The sequence below is a fragment of the Conger conger genome, chromosome 3 (assembly GCF_963514075.1).
Source record: "Conger conger chromosome 3, fConCon1.1, whole genome shotgun sequence".
NCBI lineage: Eukaryota > Metazoa > Chordata > Actinopteri > Anguilliformes > Congridae > Conger > Conger conger.
In genome coordinates this window covers 45,552,692-45,575,518 of record NC_083762.1, presented here as the reverse complement: position 1 = coordinate 45,575,518, position 22,827 = coordinate 45,552,692, and positions in this window count along the sequence as shown.

Below are 22,827 nucleotides of genomic sequence, written 5' to 3'. Positions count from 1 at the left end.
GGATGGTCTCCGGAACCTCACGCTCAACACAGGTGTTAAATTGGCGAGACAGGGCGTCAGGCTTAACGTTCTTAGAACCCGGGCGGTAGGTGAGTGAAAAGCTGAACCTCCCGAAGAACAGTGCCCATCTGGCCTGTCGGGAATTCAGCCTCTTGGCTGTCTGGAGGTATGCCAGGTTTTTGTGGTCGGTCCAAATGATGAACAGCTTCTCGGCCCCCTCCAGCCAATGTCTCCACTCCTCCAGCGCCAGTTTGACTGCCAGCAGTTCACGATTACCAACATCATAATTCTTCTCCGTCGGGGACAGCTTCTTGGAAAAGAAGGCGCAGGGGTGTAGTTGGTTGTCCACGGCCGCCACCTGAGAGAGCACAGCTCCCACCCCTGTGTCGGAAGCATCCGTCTCAACCACACGTGTGAGCCTGGTTAGCGGAGAGACCACTTGGCTGTAGGATCGGACGAACCTTCGGTAGAAGTTGGCAAATCCCAAGAAGCGCTGGAGTTGCTTATGTGAAGTGGGTGTGGGCCAGTCGGTGACCGCCAGAATCTTCTTGGGATCCGCCCTGATCTGTCCCCTCTCAAGGATGAATCCAAGGAACTGTGTCGGAATGGAAGACGCACTTCTCCGCCTTGATAAATAATCTGTTCTCTAGTCTCTGTAGCACTTGTCTGACGTGGTACTCATGATCCTTGGCATTATTAGAGTAGATTAAGATGTCATCTAGGTAGACGAACACATGGCGACCCAACAAGTCCCGAAGAACGTCATTCACCAGAGCCTGGAAGACAGCAGGAGTATTGGTGAGGCCGAATGGCATGACTAGATATTCAAAGTGTCCGAGAGAGGTGTTGAAGGCGGTCTTCCATTCATCGCCCTCACGGATACGGACCAAGTGGTAAGCGTTGCGGAGATCCAACTTGGTGAAGATGGTGGCCTCGTGAAGAGGGTGGAACGCAGAGTCCATCAAGGGCAGAGGATACTTGTTCCTCAGCGTGATGTTGTTCAGCTCCCTGTAGTCGATGCACGGGCGTAGGGAGCCATCCTTCTTCTGTACGAAGAAGAATCCCGCACCGACGGGAGAGGAAGATGGGCGAATTAGTCCATTAGCCAGGCAGTCACAGATGTATTTCTCCATAGCATCCCTTTCTGGTCTGGAGACGTTGTATAGGCGACTTGAGGGGAGTGACGAACCGGGAAGGAGCTCGATGGCGCAGTCGTAGGGTCGATGAGGCGGCAGTGACTGAGCCTGTGTCTTGGAGAACACCGTGCCCAGGTCATGGTAAGGAGTGGAAACATTCTCCAGGGAGGGCTTGGGGGTCTGAGGTAGAGCTGGTACTCCCTCTGCTGGTGGTGGAGCGGAACGCAAGCAGGAGAGATGGCATCTCGGATCCCATACTTGCACCTGGTTAGAACTCCAGTTGATCATGGGGTTGTGTTTCTGGACCAGGGTAATCCTAAATTGAGTTGGTCATTGGGGGACCGGATGACGCGGAACTGGATCATCTCCCGATGGTTTCCAGAAATGACCAGTTGTATGGGAATGGTGATTTGTGTCATGCGGCAGAAGGTCCTTCCATCCAGCGACTGCGCGTTCTCAGGGTGGGGTAGAGGGAGGGTGGGAATGTTCAGTTCGGACACCAGAAGTTCGTCAATGAGGTTGGCGTCCAGAATCCACCAATGCGTTAACCGCGGGCTGTGCAGTCGGGAAGAATTAACAGCGTGGTGAGCGTGGAACGATGGTTGTCTCCGTTGGAACCCTCATGTCTGTCGACTGCTCTCACCTCCACTGGTGGCCTGGTCTTGAAGGAGCACCGAGCCTGGGTGTGACCCGGCCTCCCACAGTAGAAGCATGAACCGGTGGTTCTGCGGCGTGCTCGTTCTTCGGTAGAGATCCTCGTACCGGCCCGGGACAGGTCCATGGGTTCGGATCCCTCAGACTGCTGCTCCTCCAGTCGAGGACTTGGCCCCTGCCTGGGGTACGGGTTGCCGGGGAGGATCGGTCTCTCCGACCGACGTTGTCTGGTACGGTTGTCCAGGCGGATCGTGGTGCGCCCAAGTTGGTCGAACTGGGTGATGGGATCCAGTCGCGCCAACTCGTCCTGGAGCGTCTCACTCAGGCTGGCCAGGAAGAGATTCACCAACGCCGCATCGTTCCAACTAGTAGCCGCCGCGAGGGTGCGGAAGTCGATGGAGTGGTCTGCCGTGGTCTTCCGTCCCTGGCGCAGAGCAATCAGTCTCTGGGATGGCTCCTGGTCGCTGGATGCGTGTTGGAAGACCTTCCGAATCTCCTCGACGAAGACCGGGTAACGAGGAGGGAATGAACCCCCGGTCCACACCGCAGTAGCCCAGTCCAATGCCCTCCCCTTCAGCAGTCCCATCACATAGCCTATCCGACGGTCGTCGCTGTTGTAGGTCTGGGGCTGTTGCTTGAATACGAAGTCACATTGGAGTAGGAAAGCCTTGCACCTCTCAGGTTCTCCACCGAACCTCTCCGGGGTGGGGGGTTGTTGGGGCTCCCGGAATTGCCAGGTTTCCATGGGGTTGAACGCTGGGGATGTGGGTGGGTGGGTAGGCTCCTCCCGTGGTTGTGGCAGGACCGCGACGGCGAGCCTTTTCCTCTCTGCACACAGTTCACGAATCTCCAGGTGAAGCTCGGAGATTCCTTGTGAATGCTGCCGGACGATGGCTCCTTGTTCCTGGAGGGCGTGGAACATGGCAGTAGAGTCAGCAGGGTCCATTGTGGCGAAATTGTTCTGAGACGGGTGCGTGGCGGTTGGACCCAAAATGCACGACTCCGAAACAATGGTTAGATAAAGTCCCGGCAGGGCTTTATTCGGGACGAATCCCAGGAGCGTAGTCAAAACAAGCAAAGTCCATACACGTAGATCCAGCCAAACAAACACTAAACAAACAAAAAGCACGGTGCCGAGGGAAGAGGCAAACTCGTAGTCGGTAGACGTGCAGGAAGGTCCGGTAGCAGGAGAGCCGTCAGCGGGGCAGAAGTACAGGCGGACGGCAGGCAGAGTCGTAGTCGAGGGCGAGGCGGAAGTCGAAACCATGAAACAGTCAGCGAGGCAAAGGTACAAAACGGTAGGCGAAGACGTGGTCAAAAAACAAACAATGGTCAAAAAAACAGAAATCAATAAACGATGGTCGGTAAAACAGGCTTGGATCTTAACGTGAATCAATCGGTAATAATGCTCAAGAGTTGCATAGTAAACTAGAGGCAGACAATTTCGCAACGAACAGTAGCACGACTGGGATATAAATGCAGGTGTAGACAATTAGTTAGAGCGCAGCAAGAAAATAGAAAACAGGTGCGATGGATGACAAGTTTAACAAGGTAATTAATAATCATTAGTAATAAACCTATCCTGCCCTAGTATTAGTAAATTAGTAAATGACATGCACGAGAAACGTAAGGTAACATGAACACATGATTAGTTTGTTAGTTCTACCCAATCCTGATCTAGCGTTAGTAGTTTTAGTAAATCGACAAATAGAAACAATTAGGGTGTGAATGACAGAAAGAGAGAGAGAGAAAGGCGGAACGCAAGGTTTGCGGAAAGACATGTAAAAGTGTATGTTTAAACAGTAACCAGTCTACGTAACAATAAACATAAATCAAAACAAAACACAAAACGAAACTAAGACGATAACCACTCAACATAACAAGGTAATATAATCGTAACGAAACATAACTAGACATGACGAGAAAATGAATCGTAACAAGAAATAAACAAAACAACATGACAAACCTAGACTAACATAATACATGATAAGACAATTACGAGTCTAAGACAAAATGAATAAACATAAAACATGGCAAGACAGACCTGAAACGTGACAGGCTGGCTCCTACCGTAAATTCTATCAATCAGCTGATAACAGGTCCTTCCATCTGCTGACATTAGCCAGTTAACAAACTAGTTGGCTAGCCGCTAATAAGTATTTCGTGAAGAAAAGCTCATTGAAAATAACTCAACATTTACGATTTGCACCAATTATGGTGATTCTTAGCTTTATATTGTTCTTTATTCTGCTCCTCTTTTTTGCGTGTTTTCTGCCTTGTGGGCCTGATAATTTTCTTCTTCTCCAACTCAAAGGCAGACCTAGACGCTTACAGTCTTTTAGGATAGTGTGTAATACCACATGTTCATTCCATCATGTTGTCAATTTGTGACACAGTTCAAGGGGTGCATATGTTTATTATTGTAATTATTATTGCAATTAAAAGGATGTTTTTGTTCATAATGTTGTGTAGGGGTCCTCGCATGGGCTCCAAAATATGTAGGGGTCCTCGCACGGGGCTCCAAATTATGTGGGGTCCTCGCACGGGCCGCCAAATAACGTAGGGATTTTACTCTCTACGAAAACCGGGGCGCCAGTTAATGTTATGTAACAGTATAACTGCTAAAAAAGGTAATCAGTCTCATAAAATTACTGTTATCAGAAATATCTAACCACAAATTTAGTATTTTAATTAATAATTAAAATAACCAATATTAATAATTAAACATACCGATAACCTGAAGGTTGGAAGTTCTTTGAAAGACTGCTTTAACTCGGCTCTCATGTCTATGTGACGCCAAAACAGACACCGGGTTTAATAAAATATATTTATTAAACAAACATACAAACACATAACAGATAAACTAACGGGAAGTTAGTAGGGTAAGTTAGTAGGGTGTGTGTGTGCATGTGTGAAGCGTGCGTGTCCCTTGAACAAAGGAAAGTAAAAGTTATTGTTAGCTGTGAGAAGACTACTTGCGTAGTTTACTCTATATATGCGCAAAAGACGGCAAATCAATTCACGTACATATATATGTAGCTAACCAAACACATTACAATGGTAGGATGGTAAATATTGAAACACAGATTGACAAAAACAGTTAAGACTAAACTAAACACTGGCTATGCCTGAATGTTTGTTCTCTTACTGAGTCCATACGCATAGGATCCAAAAGATGTGCTGTCCTTATAGGAGCCGTGATGGTGCTGTGAATGCGTGTACTGGAGAGATGCGCAGGCTGGGGCGTCTTAGCCGCGCGTTGTCGTCTGGTCCACTCATTTGCTGGAAGGATGTTCGTTGCAGTTGTTCTTTGGTGAGCTTTGCAGGGGTAAACCGATGTAGCGTTCCGCGTACACCAGTTTCCACTCACTATAGGACACAAAGTTACCACGAGGTAACTGGGTGTGTCTGTAGGCCTGGTAGTGCGCTGTGCAGCATTCAGCCTCTGTCCGAGTCTCGGAGCAGATGAGCTGAAGCGAAAAAAAGGGTCAAAAAGCCAAAAAGGGTGCATCGAAGAGAAGAAGCAGAAGAGAGAAGAAGAGGAGAGATCCCAAGAACGCGTCTTGCTCTTATACGGGAAAGTTTATTGCATTACGGGATTGGACGGAAGTTAGACGTCATTCGTGGTGGACGTCGCGGAATTTTCCTGTGGGAATGTGGAAGTTGTAGTCCCTACAGTTGTTACTGTAACCATGACTAATACAATTATGCTTGTGGCATATTCCGCTTGCGACATTACTCTATTGTGACCACGAGAGGGCGCGATGCGATTAAAAAAATCTGGCATAATTCTAACTTATAAACTTGAGTACAAATAGAATACATTCATGTAATCAGTGGCCTACCGATGGCAACCAGTAACTGATGTCAAGCGCAATTGGGGAAAAAAAAACCCATGGGCATGAGTGTTTTGGCATGTCCCGTGAGACTGGCCATCCCAGGATAGATCATGTCATGTCTGTTGTTGCATTTGTTATACAAATCTTACCGTATGCTTGTAACTACAATTTATGGCAGATCTAGGGTCAGTTTCCCCAAATTATTGACATAATAAGGGGTGACCTGTAGCGTAGTGGTTAAGGTACATGACTGGGACCTGCAAGGTTGGCGGTTCGATTCCTGGTGTAGCCACAATAAGATCCACACAGCCGTTGGGCCCTTGAGCAAGGCCCTTAACCCTGCATTGCTCCAGGGGAGGGTTGTCTCCTGCTTAGTCTAATGAACCGTACGTCGCTCTGGATAAGAGCATCTTCCAAATGCCAATAATGTAATGTAAAGTAATGACATAGATGAGTAATCCAACTGGATCCGAATCAGTTCCTAACTATTTCACTATTATGAAAAAAACTGAAATGATGGCATTTCAGCAATTCAGAACCACCGTAGACAAAGCACAGGAATAAGGGCTAGCCAGTCCTCTAAACAGATAGCAGTAATGTTACTAATAGATAGGAGACAACATCATACATTACTCTTTCTGACTAACAATGGCTTAAAAATTCTGCTCACTCATTTAAAAAGACATCAGGTGCAATTTGTGGTTAGTGAAATCATCCACCAAGCTCTACAGGTCCAAATTCCCAGCTTTGTCATTTTCTATTTTAAGTATGGATAACCCACTTTGTTTCTTTTGTCCCATTCTGCTCCTTAAGCATTTCTTGATAAGTTTTTAGTTTTGAGAACGAGTTCCTCTTTTTTTCTTTGTTGTGTACCACTTAATTATATTCAAGCATTCTCTCAATTTTTTTATAGCTAGCCTTTGCTGACGTAGGCCTACAGTAAGGAAATCACAAAACTGAAGCCCAGTTCAAAGCAGGCCAATCATGTGATAGATCATCAAAAATAAATTGCCTCCCACAAACCCACAAACACAATTACAAACATAAATGTTCACATAATAGAAGCAACCATGTTTTTATTTGTCCACCTCTTACAACATTAACGTGTCAGTCATTTGCTCTCTTGCCAAACTAAAATAAATGAAAAACACATTATTGGTTTGTAAAACATAGGGGAGATATGGTATGCAAATAAAAGGTGTTTTTATTTTTTATTTTTTTTTTCCGAATTTTTCCCTTTTTCTCCCAATTTGGTAGCCAATTGTACCTCGTCTGATTCAATTGGAGGTAGTCGTATTAGATGTACCACCCGTACCCCGTCCCTCGGCGGCCCGAATGAGAACGACACGCCTTCTTCAAGCCGTCTCGTCTCGTGCCCGTTGCCGTGATTCCGAGGCGCCCGAGGTGCTTATTGTGCGGCGATCTAATAACCCTGCCAAGTCCCTCCCTCTGGAGCAGCGAGCCAATTATTGCTGCCCCACGTGAGCCGGCCAAACTTGGCTTTTGGCAGGACCGAGATAACCCTGCCAAGTCCCTCCCTCTGGAGCAGCGAGCCAATTATTGCTGCCCCACGTGAGCCGGCCAAACTTGGCTTTTGGCAGGACCGAGAATCGAACCCCGGTCCCCGGTGTGCAACTGCAGCAGTTTTTAGCATGAGTTCATCTATACAACTCAGCAGTGTTCTTGTTACTGATGCTCAAACTCCAGCACAGTCTCCTCTTGCTTCTGCTTCTCACTGCTGATTACCACCTTCACCAGTACCTTCAGTCACAATCAGAAACCTGTCTAATTTTGGCAGTATTGCCCTTTCCTGCTCTTCTTTTTTGGTCCACTTTTCTGACTCACGCTTTTGTGCTTATATCTGCAACGACTCCATAGCTAACGTTAGCTAATGTTATTGACAACATAGTGAAGGTCCTCTCACTGAGGCTAGCAAGCTATCTGATGACAGTAACCATAGCTATGACATTTCACTCGACTTTTGATTGGTTTTGTTTTTTCCCAGAATTCTCCACAATTGATAAAACAGCAAAAGGATAATATTTTCACAATAGTAAGACAAAATGTGCGGACATGTAATTCTCACTATAAGTATTAACAATGATCCACCATGAAGTAGATTTGTTTGGTTTGGGTGCAGTATATTATATGTCCCGGGCTTTAGTAAGCTGGTGTTGCTGCTGCCGTCTATGATGAAAAGTGCTAAGATAGCATTTAGCAATATACCGGAAATGCAATTCCGCTTTACCATCCATCCATCCATTATCTTAACCCACTCATCCTAAACAGGGTCACAGGGGGGCTGGAGCCTATCCCAGCATACATTGGGCGATAGGCAGGAATACACCCTGGACAGGTTGCCAGTCCATCGCAGGGCACACACGCCATTCCCTCACACACTCTTTGGACTGTGGGAGGAAACTGGAGTACCCGGAGGAAACCCACGCGAACACAAGGAGAACATGCAAACTCCACACAGAGAGGACCAGGCCGACCGGGATTCGAACCCAGGACCCCCTTGCTGTGAGGCGGCAGTGCTACCCACTGCACCAAAATCCGTTTTACCTCCCCATTAAAAACAATCCTTCTCATTGTATTTATCCAACACCAAAGTGGCCTCTGATTGCATTTATTGAAGTACCACAGAGTATCCCTCCCATAAATGAAATGCAATGAATTGGGGCAGGCTGGGCATGTCAGGGTATCGATGGGATGACGAAACATAGGAGATATTATGTCAGTCGGCCTCCAGCGCCTCCATCAACCTTTTTAAGTTATATCCTATTTGAGCTAATGTTAGCACAACATGTTTTTAACAACGTAGCTATTAACAACTCACAAAGATGGTCACAGAATTATTGAAGGTGGTTATCACTGTAATCTGTACACTGTTTTGCAATTGGTAGCCTACTGTAGCCTGTACACACTAAAATTGCAGGTCCGGTACATCAAGTCAAGTTACACCTGCACCAATGTTACTAGCAGTGGGCTAACAAAGTGAATGATAATAGTAATTATATTCAGTCGACGGTCAGTAAGCCTAACTAGTTATATTACATGAAGTAAATACAATAGTAATGTTAATAAAGTAATGTTATTAACTGTAATACACATAATGTTAGCGTTATAAAAGTCAACTGGATAGATGCAATAATGTATGGCTGAGGTCCTGCCCGATTTGTCATTGCTAAAACAGTTATTACATTCTGACATTAAATTAATTTTATTGTAACATGCTTGCTGTTTGTTATAACCTTTGTTACCTTAGTAACCTAACTAGCCTGGGTGGCCTCAAGACGTTGTTAAGCAGTAGCATTGGCTTAGCTCTGTTGGATAACTAGTATTAACACTTTATTAGGCATTTATTTGACTTATTTTTTAGACTTCTACTGCTGAAGCCTACCCACTTAAGAGTTATGATGCGTTGAGTGTTCAGAGATGCTCTTCTGCATACCACTGTTGTAATGTGTGGTTATTTGCGTTACTGTCACCTTCCTGTCAGCTTTGACTAGTTTGGCCATTCTCCTCTGACCTCTCTCTTTAAGAAGATGTTTCTGTCGGCAGAACTGCTGCTCTCTGTTTTTTGCACCATTCTTTGTGTGCGTGAAAATCCCAGGAGATCAGCAGTTTCTGAGATATTCAAACCACCCTGTCTGCAACCAACAATCATTCCACGGTCAAAGTCACTAAGATAACATTTTTTCTTCATTCTAATGGTTGATGCGAACATTAACTGAAGCTCCTGACCCGTTGGAGATGAATGTCAATTGAAACAATTTTTTTAAATGCACATTGCACAATGGTCAAATTCAGTTTTATTAAACATCAAGGTGGACCACCTTGCATTCAAAAAGAAGCACAATCTCATCTCCACACTGGCAATGGTGAAGTTGTGCATAACATGACTCACAGTGTTCCGAACAGAACACAGGGAAGAGGTTGTAGCCACCAGAAGTTAACGTTTTTCTCCAGAGGAATATGGTTTATGACAGTTGTATATTGACTATCCCAGACACTAAAACACTTTGATTGATGTGAATTGGACCAATAATTTTAGAAAAAACAATAAATAACTGCACAACTTCCCTGTGTTCAGAAGACAATGGGCTCATTCCAATCCCTTATTCTTCTCCTGATTTTCCTTTTATTTTCTCCTTTTCTTGCCCCTAGCTCCACCTATCGGGAGAGGCTAGGAAAAGAAAAAGAAATAAATCCCTGCTAATACCTCTCCCCATCTGGATCTCTCCATTTCCCTGGGGGATACCACACTCACGCCATCACCCAGTGCACGGAACCTCGGCGTGGTGATGGACAGCAGACTGTCCCTTTCCAAGAACATTGCGGCGGTGACCTGTTCATGCAGGTTCTTCCTATACAACATACGGAGAATCCACCCCTTTCTCACCCCCTACTCGACCCAGCTCCTGGTCCAAGCGATGGTTCTGTCCCACCTGGACTACTGCAATTCCCTCTTGGCTGGCCTCCCAGCGTCTTCAACCTTCCCAAATACTCACACGTCACCCCCCTGCTTACTTCCCTCCACTGGCTGCCTGTCATGGCTCGCATCAAATTCAAAGCATTGGTGCTAGCCTTCCAAGCAGCTAAGGGGTCTTCTCCAGCTTACCTACAAAACATCATCAGACCCTACACCCCTGCCAGACCTCTTCGTTCAGCCTCCACAGGCCGCTTGGCACCCCCCCCCCTCTCCGAACCTCCACCTCACGCTCACGACTACTGTCTGTTCTGGCTCCACGGTGGTGGAACGAACTCCCCATTGAGGTCAGAACTGTAGAATCTCTCCCCACCTTCAAGTGCAAACTGAAGACGCACCTCTTCAAGCAGCACCTCTCCCCGTCCCTCCCTACCTCCCTGTGAACCTTAATTGTTGTCTTTGTGATTTACTTTGTGTATCGGTATTTTTAGTTGGCTAGGTAAGCAGTGTTTGGATAGTTAAGTTTGGTCACTTTTGCTTTGTTGTTTGTTTGTTTATTTGTTCGTAAAAAAAAAAAAGGATTCAAATAGGCCCTGGTCCTTATCTGTGTTGTACAGGTAGCAGTGAAATTGTCTTTCAGTGCACTTATCCCTGGTTATGGGTATGCACTTTGTTGTACATCGCTCTGGATAAGAGTGTCTGCCAAATGCCATTAATGTAATGTACTGTAAGTAAAGATGGGGAAATCGAGAACGTGAATTAAAATAGAATGCCCTTGTTCCTTCAAACGTCAGTTCAAAGCAACGTCAGATACAGATGTGGCAGATTGGGAGAGGTGGATCCACATGTCCATCATTTATATGTCAGGCTTTCTGAAAAAATACTGCCACAAAGTATGCACTGATGTTTTCTTGCTCAAAATCCTCAACAGTGTATGCTGTACTGAACATCTAGCATAATGTTACTGCAATATAAAATTTAAATCGGCATTTAAATCGGCAAAACTGCGTATTTTCAGGGTGAAGACATGAACTTGTGACAGTGTGTTCTCTAGTGCCCCCCCAAGTGAATCACATCTTCAACAGCAGGCATCACCACAAACACAACACTGCCACAGTACCTCCTTCTTAAAAAAAAGACATCCTAGCCGTTTCCACATTTAACAAGTTGCATGAAAAACATCAATTATGAAGTCGGACTGCCACAGTGGCCATCTAGAGACCCTTGAAAAGGGTCTTGAAAAGGTACCCCTTTCTTGGTGTAGAGGGCACTGTGCAGCTTCTGATGCAGGAGGCTCAACTCCATGACCAGAAGTAGGCTCAGAATTACCACAGCCTCAATTTGTTCAATCCTGCATTTACATTTCTTTGTAACCATTACCCATCGCAGCTGTTCGTAGCGCTTTCTTGTTCAGTTATAGCTGACAGATGTACAGTTTCTTCAGGTAAGTTACTCCCAGTCGTTTCAGGTCTCGTAACCTGGAAACTGGGGAACCTATAACCATCCCCGGTAACACATTTTTCCTCTTTTGTGCCTGTTGGTGTCTTTCTGGATCAGTGTCATACAGGACCTCAACTTTGTTCATTATTGTCCTGAAAAGTGGGCTCTGACTGTTCATTAGCTGCCCCTGTTCCAGGAGTTCCTGCACTACTGTTTACTGGACCTTAGCCAACCAGGCCAGTAAAATATGCTCCTTATTTTAGCAGCGAGTTTGTCAACGCCTAAATGGCCACCAGTTTTGTTATTATACAAGAAACTAAATATTTCATGCATCAACCTGGGTGGTGCAACACTTCTCCAAATTACTTCATTGGTGTCATATACTATGCTCTGCAAACATAAAACCCCCTCCCTTAAACACACATCATTGTTTCTCTTCACAGGTCAGGAGTTGTTTCCAATTTGCTTGAAGTGTCTGTCTTTCATGATGGAGGTAATGACCCTTGGTGACCACCAGAGGGCTGGGTCTCATTGGTTTCACCTGGACCTCATTAGCGCCAGAGGATTTCTCCTCCTAAAGGGTATTTAAGACCAGTGCGGACAGTCCTTCAACGCTTTTGTGTTCAACCATTCGCCCTTGCACAAAGCCGGTAATGCACAAGGTAGACTCTGCTAAATTACGAGTCGGGTACTGTGCTGGTGTGTGACTCAACTCATTGTGAGATTAAAAGGTAAGGAAGGCGTTCAGCTGGTAGTGTTTCCTTCACTGACGCCTTCCTCAAGAGTCTTGGTTTTCTTTTTTCTTTCAGGCTCGTGTGAGCTGGTGGTAGAGGGACGTTGTCTCCGGTAATGTATTTTGGTTTGTATTTTTTGTCCTGAGCTGCGCCTCAAGGTTTTTATTTTCGTGCCTAGTTTTTCCCGCTAGGCTGTACTTTATTTTCATCCTCGGTCTGCGACCGTCAGTGCTCTGTTATTAGCACTTATTTTGGTTGAGTGGTTCGCCCTGTTTTCAAAGGGTTGTTTTATTTTCTATTAGCCGTTTTTGGGCTTCGTTTCTGTTTGTTTATAAAAGAAAGAAAGAAAGACTTGTTCCTGTTATTTTTTTTCCTCCCCCTGTTCTGGGAGAAGTTCTGATTTCGTGGCTGTGTATCCATATTCCCCTTCCTCCCGGGATTTAGTGGCGAACACGTTTGCGTGTTCACTTAGAAGGGTTTTACCCTAGTCTTCCCCTCTTTTTTTCCAAGCTGTAAGTTAATTCAGAGTAATTCTTTGTTCTAAACGTAGGGTTTCTGTACAATCACATGTCACTGGACTATTGTTTGCGGACACAGAATCACATTCATCCTATTTTTAAAGCGACCAAACATTTAGAGTGGGCTCCAAGTTAAGATCAGGGGACTAATCAGTTGGCCTCCAGCACCAAAAAATGCATATGCGCAAGCCCACAAATATGCATGTTTATGCAGTTTCCCTCACCTATGTACAATGTCAAACTCATACTGCCCCAACTGTTCTAGTTATCTGGCTAACTGGCATTCTGGTTGCTTAAAAAGTCAAAGTGAACCGTGACCCGTTCTCAACAGAAACTTCCCCCCGTAGAGGTAATGTCTAATGTCCACTCCTTGTCCAAGCAATGGTCCTGTCCCGCCTGGACTATTGCAATTCTCTGCTGGCTGGCCTTCCAGCATCTGCCATCAGACCCCTCAACTGATCCAGAATGCTGCAGCCCATCTGGTATTCAATGTTCCCAGACATTCACATGTCACTCCCCTGCTCAGCAACCTCCACTGGCCGCCTGTTATGGCTCGCATCAAATTTAAAACTTTGGTGCTCGCGTACCAGGCAGTTAAGGGATCAGCCCCTGTATATATTCAATCACTTATCAAGACCTATGCACCAGCAAGACCCCTCTGTTCTGCCACTTCGTGCTGTCTGGCGCCTCCCCCTCGCCACACCTGCACTGCTCACGACTGCTGTCTGTCCTTGCCCCACAGTGGTGGAATGACCTCCCGGTGGATGTCAGAACGGTCTCTGACCTCTTTCAAGTGTAGACTGAAGACTCATCTCTTCAGGCTACGCCTTTCCCTCCTAAACTCACCACCATGATTAGCCTTATATATATGCCATAGACTGTAATGGCACTTATATAATTGTATAGATATTGCTGTTTTTTTGTATTAGCTATTGTATTGTTGTAATCGGGGTATTCTAGCTGCCAACTGTGGTAGGCTAGTTTGGAAGTTGACGTATTCTTCAAGGGTTCCGATTGTATCTTTATGGTTACACTAGGACTCGGAACTGTACTAACCTCTCAGGTCCTCTATGCACTTGTACTTGTGTTTGATCTGCAAGTCGTTGTATGTCACTCTGGATAAGAGCGTCTGCTAAATGCCTTGTAATGTAATGTAATGTAAAAGTACCTTGAAATTTTTCAGACTGCAAGTAGCTCTTTTTTGGTTGCGGAGTACCGTTTCTCCTGCTTTGAGAGTGCACAACTAGCATAAGCCACACCTCTTTCGCCTGCCTCATGCATCTGAAAGAGGACAGCTCCTATGCCACCTATACAGGTGAAGGTCAAGAGCCAGCAAACAGATTCAGTAGGGATAAGGCACTTCATAAAACAGAGTTCAGGCAAAGGGTCAAAACTCCAGCAAACAGGTATAACAAGGATAATCCAAATCGTAGTCGTGGTCACAGGCGAAGGGTCAGTAACAGACGGGCGAAGCAGACAGAAAGAGAATCTGAAAGCAAAAGTCGATATTCAAAAACAGGTTGATACACTGCGGTTCAAAATCAAACAGACGAGAAAATCTAGTCGGGTACGAAACAGGTCAGACCAGCGATCAGTCAGAAACTCGGAAGAGTATGGTTTTTGCACATCGATCTGGCGGGGAACTGAACAACGGGGTTTAAATAACACAGGTAACGAGAGAGAATGGCAATCAGGTGTGGGAAAACAATCAGGAAGTGAAACACAGGTGAAACGAATGAATGGAGTGAACAAACTGACAGGGTGGCAACGGTGTGCACAGAGGTAACAAAAACAAGAAGACAGACTGAATACAATTCATAGAAAAACACGAAACCTAACAATGAAGTATCTAGCCATAAACATTTCCACCAGACTGTCAGTTGTTTCACCTAAACTTCAGTCTATTAATGAAAACAATAGAAAACGACGTACCCCTCTCATTAATAGGCAGAATAGCTACTGTAAAAATTATATTACCCAAAATTAATTACCTCTTCACAATGACTGCGACCCAGTCCACTACTAAATGGTTTAATTCACTTAACTCCATAACAAGCAAATTATACTGGAAAAATAAAACACCCTGAATCATATTGGTCACAGTACAGAAACTCAAGGAGGATTAGAAGCCCCAAATTACCGGAATTATTATCTGGCAAATCAACTAAAATATCACCAATTGGATTCACCCAAACCAACTGAACAATTCATGGTTAGAAATAGAACAATCACAATGTAAAAACATTTCAGCCTCCGATTCACCATTTCTCAACACCACAATAAATCACCATAATTGTTTTAATAACACTGTAATTTCAACCCTGACAGCCTGGTGGAAAATCAACAAAATGATCTACAATGAAACCCTGTAAATACACACACACCAATATAGCAGAACCCTGACTTTCTACTAAAACCCCCCCCTACTTATCTTCAACACTTGGAAACAAAGCAGTATCACACACCTCCACCACCTCTTCCAGAATAACAAATTCATTCATTTTCAGCATTTGGTCCAGAAGTTCAATTTTGGGGAAGAACAATACCTTCAGTACCTCCAATTAAAGTCTGTTCTAAAATCAAAAATCAATATATCAAATAACAATTTACTCCCACCCCCACTAGTAGAATAAATCAGCAAAATATCCAACCCAAGGAACATTTTTTCAAAATTATATAAACTAATATCCACCATCGATTCAACAATTTCCATCCCAATCAAAGCATGTGAAAAAGACTTGTCATTTACTACCGAAACCGAATTTTGGACCAAAATCTGCAGGAACACCTTCACAATGGCTAACAATGCTAACTTACAACTAATACAGTACAAGGTAATCCACAGGGCACATATCACATAGCACAAGATGTATAGAATGGACTCACAGACTCTGAAGCATACTCACACTGCACACTAAATACACCAGATAATTACCTCCACTCCACCTGGCTCTGCCCACCAACTCAACATTTCTGGCAAGAAGTTTTCAAAATAATTGATCTTATTTTGAGCTGCAGCATTCCAGTATCTCCATCCCTGTGCCTACTTGGAGATCTCTCAGTAATAGAGAACCAATCCAATCCAAAACTGAAAACCTATACTCATTGCTTTAATTGTCACCAAGAAAACTATCCTCCTAAACAGGAAAACTAGAATTTTGAATTCAAAACTAATTGTGAAATAGTTTTGTGAAGTACAGTATGTTACATTGAGATAATAGTAGCAGTAAGAGCTCTAATGTTTTGCTAGTTTGCTAACTAATGGTACCAGCTATGTCATTCATTCATTCATTAATTCATTCATTATCCCAACCAGCTTATCCTGAACAGGGTCGCAGGGGGGCTGGAGCCTATCCCAGCATACATTGGGCGAAAGGCAGGAATACACCCTGGACAGGTCGCCAGTCCATTGCAGGGCACACACACGATTCACTCACACTATAGGCAATTTAGACTCTCCAATCAGCCTAACCTGCATGTCTTTGGACTGTGGGAGGAAACCCACGCAAACACAGGGAGAACATGCAAACTCCATGCAGAGAGGCCCCGGCCGACCGGGATTCGAACCCAGGACCTCCTTGCTGTGAGGCGGTTACCCACTGCACCATCCATGCCGCCGTTGTTTGTAAACGGACAACTCTCAGTGATCTATAATCTTTTAATTGAGTGGCTTGCTATCACCTGCACAAAACAGAGAAGCTGGCTATTTGTTGGATAAATTGGGTCAAATAGTTGTGTACTGTGTAGCCCAAGGCAAGCCTTGTTTAAAACCTTGAATTTAACCAAGATAAAAAATAATCAAAACCATCTGCCTAGCTTCTCTATTTTGATCAGAACTTAACCAACATACAATATGTAACCATAGCAACATGCTGAAACACTCATACACCAACCAATTTGCTGCCAGCTCGCCATATGCTATTTGGGGGCTTAGGGCCGATATTTCTGTAGATTCCAAACGGTAATATTCTATTTAAAATCAGTCTCATTTAATTATTGCAATTTAGTTAAGTTAATAACAATGAACTCAATAGTAATAATTTGATAAATCAAAATAGTCATATAGTTGAATGAATTATTTTAATTCAATAACAACTAATATGAATTTGATGAAATAATAAGTAGGCTAAATTATAGTTATTGGATGGCTAGTTGGCCCAGTTCAGTGTAGGAACAACATTCAGATGGACAGTTACAATAAAAGGATATTTATTGAACACAGATTTCACGCTAAACACACCTGAATACAAAGAATGGCGTAACAGAAAAATTATGTGTAGAAGAGGTAAGGAACATGGAGGACAAAGGAATGTGCGTACACGTATGCACGCGTCGAGGGAACAAAGGAAGAAGACAAAGGAAGAGAGGAGGAGCGAAGAGGATGGGGAAAGGAATTTGCAAAAAATATAGCTCAGGCCTTACAACGGTGAACTATGGTTATGGCACGTAATGGCATGTACACCTATCTGAAATGGAGTAGTCAGGAGTAAATTAATCTAATCATCGCAATAGGTGTACTTACGCTTTGGGAAGCATGTTCGCGACTTAGCGGTATTAATGAATTAATTTAGAAAAATTTGTTCATCTAATTTTAAATAGTTCCAATGACTATAAGGCTGGAGAGCCGTAGGCTATTCTCCATCCATCCATCCATCCATTATCTTAACCCGCTTATCCTGAATAGGGTCGCAGGGGGGCTGGAGCCTATCCCAGCATACATTGGGCGAAAGGCAGGAATACACCCTGGACAGGTCGCCAGTCCATCGCAGGGCACACACACCATTCACTCACACACTCATGCCTATGGGCAATTTAGACTCTCCAATCAGCCTAACGTGCATGTCTTTGGACTGTGGGAGGAAACCGGAGTACCCGGAGGAAACCCACGCAAACACGGGGAGAACATGCAAACTCCGCACAGAGAGGCCCCGGCCGACGGGGATTCGAGCCCAGGACCTCCTTGCTGTGAGGCGGCAGTGCTACCCACTGCACCATCCGTGCCACCTCTAGGCTATTCTCTTGGAAGAGAAAGAGAGTGTTGTATGGAATTGTGAGCTATATGTGCTTTAAGATAACAAAGCAACAATTAAAACAAAGTTACACAACAAGTTATAGGCTAGATAACGGTTACAAAGTAACAATTCCTCAAGAATAATGCCAAGATGAGCAGCCTTACTTGAGGGTTAATATCCGACAATATTATACCAGTCCCAAACAGCTGATCCACGGTCCAACCGTCGTCGGCAGGTAAGTTTCTTGTCCGGTGAGTTTGGGATACTCCTGGGAATAAAGGCTGTCCAGGTACCATTGTCCCGGGGGAAGGGCGTCTCGGGCGGGAACAGAGAAATTCACCTCTGGCCTGACCAGGTGAAGGCGTCATCGACTGACACGTGGGTACAGTTGGAAGAGAGGCCGGTTTTAGTTAAAACTCCGATAAAATATTTGGTCCTTGCAAGGATTGGTGATGGATAATTTTAGAACTAACAGGCCCAATGAATAAAACCGTGATCAAGAGTTCAGAAACAAAGGGAATGTTCGGTAACACTTTATAATAACGATCCCTTATAAGTCATTTATAAGTTACTAGTTCATGATGAACTAATCATTAACAAATTATTTAAATACATTTGTAAATGATTAATAAATCAGATGTTCGTATATAGATAATATGTTGAATGTCATGAACTAACTAATGAACTAATCATGAATAAAACATGTGCAAATGATTTGTAAACAATGAATTGTGAAATAATAATTAATATGATTCATAGATTGTTTCCAATAAATCAATAAATACATTTGTAAATGATTAATGAATAATTTGTTCATATATAGATAATATGTTGTAAGTCGTGAACTAATGAACTAAACCTGAATAAAATATATGTAAATGATTTGTAAACAATTTGTCATCATGTTAACTAGACATTCACAAATAATCTGTAGCTGATCTATGAAACATATTTGAAAATGGTGGTGTGGGTTTGGGCTTGGTTCATAATATGGATGGAGGACATCTAGAGAAGTTTCTGCTGGAAGTAGGTGGCATTCCTCCCTCAAATAGGCCCCAACGCAGTGATGTTTGGGTGGCCATCTTTCGAATGAGACATTAAACCATGACACTGACACTCATTGCAATTACTAGATGTGGTTCCCTCATGTCCTGGCTAACTTAGGTGATGTGGCATGCGTTTGGTTCAAAACCTGTTTGTAAATTAAGTTTTCAATCTACAATTTGACACATAAATGCATGCTTGTGTAAATACTTGTCAAGGTTTTTAAGAAAGCAAAAATAATTGGCCTAAAAATGTGTATTCAACTTTGTCATGCATGGTCTACCCTTTTCAGTTTCTCACCTGTTACACATGATATATAAATGTATTAAGAAATCATTTACTAACCATTCACAAAGCTTTTTGCAGCCCCTAATCAAAAGTGGGAACTGCTCTCCGTGTACAAATGTATATTAAACTGTGTGTGGTCTACAAGTTTCTCACTTGTTTTCATAAATTCCAGTCTAACAGACAGCTTTGGGATCAAATCATTCTTTGTGTCTCAATTGGACCAAAGGAACAAGCAAAGATATCAAAAGGTGACAACAGAGAAATGACAGATTTAATGAACTAATTTTACCACAAAAATATTGGCATGGCATTTTCTCAAACTAAAAACTGCCAATTTCACCACATTAACAACAAAAAAAAACGTAATATTTGTGGGGGACACAAAATTACATGGGGTCCTCAACGCCTGAACTATTACAAATATCACCCACCCATCCCAGCTAAGTGCAGGATAAGATAAAATATATAAACATGACAGTTCCTTTTACAGGACATAAACAACATTCCCCAACATGTCTTTCCTTTTTACTTCCTCTTCATAATGGGGAGTATCATTAATTGTATCAGAACATTTCATGGCAAACATCTGCAGCTTTTGTTCTCTTGAATGAAGTATGTAGTATGAAGACGCTCTCAATGGCGACACAATGGCACAATGATTGCAGCACTGGCCACCACTGTTTCTGTCCACCCTCATGGACTTGTAGGATGAACTCATATTCTTCCCTCTTTGCAATTGTTGTAGGACTCTTTTGTATCTCCTTATGAACTGCTGTGGATTTACCGCTACAATTGAAAAGGAAAAAATGGTTAATGAATTACAAAGTCCAATTTTTACAAACCAAAGCCTAGCAAATAACATACTTGGGTTTACACATAAAAGCAAAGTAAAACAGAACATAATATTTACTACTATTAAATGTTATTATTAAATAGTATTTATAGTAATTGGTACTTCCCTTTCACCTTCTTTTTCATGTTCTTCTGCTTACGTTTCTTTACGTTTCTTTAGAGCAAAAATAATCAACAAAACAGAAATAAGCAGACATAAGTTGTTGATGACGTCGACCATGTAATTTCATTGATTTGCATATTCATGAGCGACGCCTCATTGTTTTGCACATGGCGGTGGCAAACCCAGCTGAGAGTGCGGCAGAAAGTTGATCCAAAAAACCCGAGCATCCAAAGTGTGGGAATTCTTTAAGCAGAAACCCAGTAATATAGTGCTTTGCATGCTGTGCAAAGCTGAAACGGCAGATCACAGCAACACGACGGCCATGCACAAACACCTGAGAAGAAAACATACAGGAGCTGTGATGCTAGGTTATCTAGCTTGCTATTATGTGTATGTAGCTCTGTAACATTGTCAACACTGCTATTCTCAGACATGTCACTGAATGAGCTGTATTAAAGGGACAACAGGTAAGTTTTTGTCTTAAAACATTGTTACAAGACCATTAAAAAAATCCCTTCCTATCATTGAAAAAGGCTCACTGACATGTTGATTCACCCGCTGCCTGTGTTTATAGTCCTTAAATTCTGGTTTAAAAATATATAGTTGACAGGCCGCCACTCTGTACCAAAACATTGCACAGCTATACAATAATTCAAGCTCACTGGTTGAAAATCGTTTCTAATTGCCAATGGTGTGGGGGCTTATTCTGATTGGTTGCGTGTAGCAGCTCAAATTGCACTCCAGATGAGCTATCACTGAAACTCTGTATACTATTGCTTATTATCCAAGTGAAGACTACATTATCAGTTCGCTATCGGTAGCATCAAGCAAATTAGTCATAGTTAGAATTTACAAATATTGGATATTTGTAAATTCGGCAAGCTAACCAATAGCTAATTTGCCATGTCGATGATTTGAGCTCTTTACTCAAAGATGGTCTACTCTGGGTCTTCCGCAGGTGGTGTCAGAGAGGCAACTACCCAAGTTATCTAAGGATAGCTTCAAAAATGTCCAACATTTTGAATTCCCCCCCCAGTGACTATTCAATAAAATAAATGAATAGTGAAATTAATCAATAACAAAATACATGCAGTATCATTCCTTTAGTATGGCAGCTGGTGCTGCAGTATTTTGTTTTGTCTGTAATAATCTATCCACTTAAAGGATTGACACGTTATGTGTTGTAATGTGTGGTTATTTGCATTACTGTCACCTTCCTGTCAGCTTTGACCAGTCTGGTCCTTCTCCTCTGACCCCTCTCATTATCAAAACGTTTTTGCCCACAGAACTGCTGCTCACTGGATGTTCTTTGTCTTTCGCACCATTCTCTGTAAACTCTGGAGACTGTTGTGCTTGAAAATCCCAGGAGATCAGCAGTTTCTGAGATACTCAAACCACCCTGTCTGGCACCAACAATCCGCGGTCAAAGTTACTTATTACTCCTCATTAAAAAGTATGATTACATTACTTTCTGTGAATAGTGTAAAACCCCATGCTAACCCAATGACGGAATTTAGCGGGGGCCGAAGGGGGTTTTGCGTGCTTGTCCTTCTGGCGTTGCTGGGAGAACATTAGTAGGGTTAATTATTATCCTCCGTACAAGAACAGAGCACAATTATGTTTAAGAATATACTGGGTCCGTTGCCATGGGTCGGATATGGATTGACCTGCCCCATATCCCGCTTACAGCTGGCCAGAAACGGATCAGTACAATTCTTAATATTCTCCGTTCTCAAACGGGGCCGTATTGTTTATCTGACTCCATTTAAAATATAATTTAGAAATTTGGGTTTGTAACTTACGCGGACCTCGGGAGTGATTACACTCCACTCGTACCTGCGCCACCATTACTCAATAGATGCTCCCGGGATTAGCATTACTGCTGAAATCTCAGTTAGGTGGAGAACTCAGAGGCTGAGGGTCCAGTCAACACAATACATGCAAACCTGCCATGATAGTTGCGAGCCCAGGTTGGCGTAGCATTGTCTGGGCTCCTTAGAGCTAATTTGGCAGGAACCAGCGCCGTAACACCCATGGGTTCCCTTCGCACCAGATTACAAGATCCATGCGTCCCCCGACCTTTTAACGGACAGAAACTTGCTGGCCTCACAGCTTAGAATTATCACAGATGCACCACGCTGCCGATCGGCCAGTCTTTAGCCACCATTTCCCCCTGAGTATTCAGTTGTAATTTAGGCCGAAAAGGTACAAGATGAATTAGAGTCATGGAGATCACGCAAGTTACAAACAAAATAGTTTATTCGCAGACAGGTAGGTTATTAGCTTTAGAATATCACAATCAATTACAAAATTAAGAATAGAGATAGAGTAAATAATCATACCTAGCCTGCTTGGACTACACACAAACACAGAGTATAGAATATGCCATGTGGAAAGTCGAATACGATCTTCCGCTGCTACACATGCATACATACACAAGACATGTTGTGTGGGAAGTCGAATACGATCTTCCTGATACTTACATACACGTACAATATGCTGTGTGGGAAGTCAAATATGATCTTCCCAGATTGGTCTGTCTCTCTTGCTTTTATGCCAAATCATACGTTTGGAACCAGGCGGCAGTGCCATAAATCAACCTGGAGGGGTGGTCAAATCTGGAATTTAGACCCCCACCCTTAGGGGTTGTTGAGTAGGGAAAATGAGATTACCAAGAGAGGACGTGCAGGCTTTCCCTTGAGTTACTGAAACTATGGTTTATTAAACTCCATTTGGTATGAAATGTATCTCATCCGATTCCTTGATTTTACCAGA